The sequence below is a fragment of the Miniopterus natalensis genome, chromosome 13 (assembly GCF_054644295.1).
Source record: "Miniopterus natalensis isolate mMinNat1 chromosome 13, mMinNat1.hap1, whole genome shotgun sequence".
NCBI lineage: Eukaryota > Metazoa > Chordata > Mammalia > Chiroptera > Miniopteridae > Miniopterus > Miniopterus natalensis.
The window spans coordinates 13,677,795-13,682,960 of record NC_142093.1 but is presented as its reverse complement, the minus strand read 5'-3'; positions in this window follow the sequence as shown (position 1 = coordinate 13,682,960).

Below are 5,166 nucleotides of genomic sequence, written 5' to 3'. Positions count from 1 at the left end.
ATTGGTGGTGATTGCAAAATGCACAAGACACTGACCTAGGGATGAAAAAGTCAGAGCCTCTAGACTAGCATTGTGCAGCCTCCGAAAGCCTCGTTTGTTCATCTCAGCGTGCAGTTCAGACATCATCACTTTTCATGCTGCTTCCATGTGGGAAATTTGGGGGAGTGCCGATCTCCCAAGTGTCTCCTTCTGTCCACTCAGGTCCATCCTGGGCACTGCGGTCAGATTCATCTCCGCGGAGTCCAACTGCAATAGTGCAGCTTGCCTTCAGAATGGCCACCAAGTCTGTACGACATGGAAGTTGCTGAAAGCTACAAGGGCAGGCAAGAGGGACCAGCCCCAGGTCTTTCTCCCAGCGTGGGTTGAAGGGATGGGCAGCTCGGAGGACATCTGGGAAGGTCGCCCCTTGAAGGACATCTGGGAAGGTAGTTCTCAAACTCTCCAGTGTAAAAGTACCATCTGCTACACTTGTGGAAAATGCAGATTCCAGGGCCTCCTCCTGCTCCACCAAAATATTTAGTGAGTGTGTGTAAGCAGACCCAGCAGTCTGCATCTTTAGGAAGCAGGCTGACTGCAAACGGGTGTGACACAGACTGCCCTTTGAGGAACAGTGCCTGGTGACCTCAGCTAATTGGCAGACTTCACCCAGTTGGTTCATAAGATGAAACAAGGGCATATGGGTGGGAATTTGTAGTAAAGAGCTGTGTTTTAGCCTAAATCCTCAAATCAAACACATCACTTTAAATATATATATGTAAGAATAAAGGATCTTTAAAATATGAAAAGTGGTTGAAGGGAGACCATTGGGCGAATCAAAGTTACTCATCCCCAAGAACATTCTCCCAGAAAAGGCAAACTGCATGGAAAATACAAAATGCAATCTTAAAGAAAGCCTTAAAATCCTGGAAAGGAATTATTTATAATCAACCTATGACCAAGGCAGTGTGGTGCCAAGATGGAAGTTACACCGAGGACATGGAGACATGGAATTATGTGGGTGACCCAGTGCTGACTGGCCAGGGAGACATGGGCACATTCCTTTAGGAGCTTCCAGAGTGGAGAGAGCTTGCCTAATGCGTTATTGCCTGCAGGGTGGGTGATGCCGGCTACAATTCAGCCGGCTCAGGGATCACCCTCACTTAGCCGGGTGGCTCTACAAGCTGTCAGGGATTTTTCTGATTCCCAGCTGGAGAAATGGTCCGGATCATGAGAGTGCCGCCAACACGCTAGGCGGGTGGCACCGGACATTTGAAATCCAGGCTCACTTGAAGACATGGATCACCCGTTCGCCGTGATTTTGGGACGCTGTTTGCATCCCCCAGTTGCAGACGCTGGCTGTCCCTGGGGGTTGCCGCCTCCTCTGCCTCCTTAATACTCTGCCTGAACCACTTCGTCAGAGTTCAGGCCCTGCCGGGAACACAGAGTGGCGCCCAGGGCCCAGGTGTTAAGGGGGCTGAAGCTAAATGGTGACCCAGGAGCTTCCTTCGACCAGGACAAAGCTGTGGCCATTCCCTGCTGGAGGAAGACTGGACGGTGGCCCCTGGAGAGGCAGCTCATCAGCCCGTGTGGGCCGGTTCCACGCCGGGGGGCTGGGTGCCCACTGACAGCTCCCCGAGGGAGGGTGGCATTTCTTGGCCCCTCTCCTTGAAATCTCAGCGAACAGGCTCCCCAGTGATGATTCAGGAGGCGGCTGAGAACCCGCGTGGGGAAGTGATTACCGAAACCTGCCTTCAGCTCTGGTGTGGGGCTCTATTTTTAACTGCGATAAAATATCTGTCAAGGAAAGAGACACAAAAGGCTCAGCGGATCCTTCCAGATGCGCCGAGTGCGCAGCGTGGCCGCGAGTTAGCCGCTGAGCCGGAGCCAAGTACCCTTGAGGGTGCCATCATAAATGTAAATTTTCTTTTAAATGCGAAATTAGTGCTGCACTCTTGTTACTAAATCGTTTAATATTCAGATTTCTAGGTTGACTTTCTGGGGCAGGAACAGTTTCTTAGCATCGTGTTCCGGGAGATGGCCCCGTCTCACTGTGACATACATTCATGATACCCACAGACACATTTCTGAGGTGGCTGCCAATAGGGGCTGCTCGGGCCGGCGACGGCATCCCGGCTGCCCAGCTTCCTTTCTCTTGAACTGTCACCGACTGATGGTTCCTCTCTGACTCCCGGAGGCAGAGAACTCTCAGCAGGACTTCCCGAGACATTCCTGGCCCGTGTGACAGCAAATAACTAAAAATTAAATGGAGCTTCTATGTGTTAACTTGTTTATTCTGTGCTTCTTATGCCACAGAGCTCCACCAAGATTAGAATCCTAATCTAATCTAATCTAATCTAATCTAATCTAATCTAATCTAATCTAATCGATGTTATTCCGCCTGGTGTTTCCAATTTAACAGTTATCAGCTGCCCGCCGGGTGCCCACAATCACTGCCCGGGGTGGGGCCTGAGGGGGGGAGGGGCTCGGCGGGAAGCCTCAGGGATCAGAGTCTGGCGCAGGCTCCCGCACCGCAGGCCGCCTGCCACCACGTGGGCCTTCTGCACGTGTTGCTGAATGGATGAGTGGCGAAGTGGATAAATAAATGAATAAATGAAGGAACGTATTAAGATGTAAACCCGAGCCAAGTTAAGAGGAGCCGGCACCTGGAGGCCACGTGCACCAGGTAAGGTGAGGTTTGAGAGGCAGCCCTAGAGCAGCAGGAGGGTCACGTTGAGCTTATTGGGAGCCTGGGTATGTAGAGGTGATGGGACATGAGGGAGGCCTCAACTGGAGGCCTGACAGACATGGGGTGTGGGTGTCCTGGCAGGTAGGTCCATAGGTGTCCCAAGAGCAGGAGACATCTGAAGGTCATACAGGGGACACGGGGCCAAGTGAAGGACTCCAGACCCCAACCAGGGTGGGTCGTAGAGGAAATAGACCTTGGGCCAGGTGTCAAGGCCCAGAGGATCCAGATGACAACTGGGAAAAGAGACATGGCTTGACCCCCAGAAAAAAGCCTGTTAGACCTGAGATCAAAGCCAGAGAAGGACTCTAGCCAGGCTGGCTCAAGGACAAATCCCCCGAGCCATTGAACTTTACATTCTCCCCAGCTTAGGAAAGAGTCTACCCAGGGACCACAGTGGGGATGGGCCTACATGAAGATGACCCAGAGGTCCCAGAGGAAGCTTGGAGGCTGTAAATGTACGAAGCCAAACAGGCCATTGCACTCAGCAGAGAAGGTGAGCCTGAGCCTTTAAAATTATTTCAGGCTTTGATTTGAATGTGACCAGCTTTCCGGGGTCTTGAATGTTTTAACTAATAATCAATTTACCAACCGTGATTTGATGAGACCTGCAATGTGGCTGGCATTGTGCTTCCTGTTGGAGATCGGAGGCATGAAACAGTCATTGAACAGATAAGTTTATACTAGACATGTAATGTGCACTATACACAGAGAAGAAAACAGGTATAAAAGGGCCACAGCCAGACAATGCTGCAGATGAGCATGGGCAGCAGAAGTCAAGGAGGGCTTCCTGGAGGAGGTGGGATGTGCCCTGAACCTGCACAACATAGGATGACGGAGTAGAGAGAGAATATTTACGACGGATTCCTTTGGGATTCCTGACCGTTCAGAACACACCCCTCGAGCTAAGCAAGACAGCTTACTAAACTGCAAGACAGCCCAGGGAAGGAAAAGAAAACTCATTCTTGCCTGGTGTACTCACTGACTTCCACCTCCCAGGTGAAAACCGAGGCACAGCAAGGTCAGGGCCCGTTAGTGAGAGAGTCAGATAAGCAAGGGGCCACCAATCCAATAGGGCCTGAGTCCCCAAAGTCTTTTCTAACACGAAAGAGCTTCCCTCCTCTCTCCTGTTAATTAGAGAGCTGACTGTGACGTTAAGGCGAAGGTTTTGTCTGTTTGGGCTTTTTCTTTGTTTTGTTTTGTTTTGTTCTGAAAAGGCTGTTGAAGGGGGGAAAGGGGAGGAAATGACTTCTTCTGCTCCGGTGGTGGGACTGGTTCTGCCCTTAGATCCAGGCAAGAAGGCCCCCTCTGGGCCATGCCAGTTAGGAGGACCTGCTGAGGCCTCCACAGGCTGTCATGAGATGATTGTTGTGTTAGTTTGCTATTGTTGCTTTAGCAAGTTACCACGACCTTAGTGGCTTAAATTGACACCAACTTATTATCTTAGAGTTCACAAGCCGGAAGTCTCACAGGGCGCCGACAGGGCTGCATTCCTTTTTGGAGGCTTTCGGGAGAATCCATTTTCTTGCCTTTTCTAGCTTCTAGAGGGCGTTGGCATTCCTTGGCTTGTGGGCTCCTCCATCCTCAAGCTAATAATGGCTGGTCAAATGTTTCTCACGGGGCCTCACTCTGACCTTGTCTTCTGCTCCCTCTTCCACGTTTAAGGACCTAGTGATTCATTGGGCCACACAGATCATCTATGGTATAACCTCCCTTCCTAAAGTCAGTTGATCGGCAACCTTAATTCTGTCTCCAACCTTGATGTGATATAAAATATTCACAAGTTTCTGGGATCAAGACTTGGACATCTTCTTGGGGGGTGGGGGCACTATTCTGCCTACCACAGTTGCCAAAGTCAGGGGATAGAATTTATTTTATCAAACAATCTGTTGACTTGGCTTATAATTTTAAGTTTTTGAGAGATGTTGTGTGGCCTCCATTTGTGCTCTTGCCCCAGGCCCTGCAAATGTTCGGGCTGCTCTGGTGGGGGCAGTGATGGCCAAGGTGGGGTAGGGAAGCTGAGACCTTGTCTTTGGTCAGCAGCTTCCCCCTCTGGACAGTTTCCAAGGCTCCCCTCGCCCCATGGGCCTTCGGAGGAACACGTCATCTTCATGGTCTCACCTCTGATTCAAACTCTGACTCCCGACACCTTGCTCTCCTTACAATGGCATTCCTCCTCAAGAAGGTGAATTTCCACTTCTTTTTGCTTTTTACTTTCCATAAAAAGGGTTGAAGCAAGTGAAGGAACCTCCTACTCATCCCAGCCCAGTAGTACAGACACATCAAAGGATGCCAAGCCCCTCAGGAAACCAGAGCTCGGCTTACATCATCCTGCAGCACATCGCTAAGCAACTGTGGGATCAACATCTGTTTCCATGGAGATGTCACTTCATCACCATTCTCTAGGCAGAGCGGAGAAGTGCATCTGGGAGAGATGAATATGC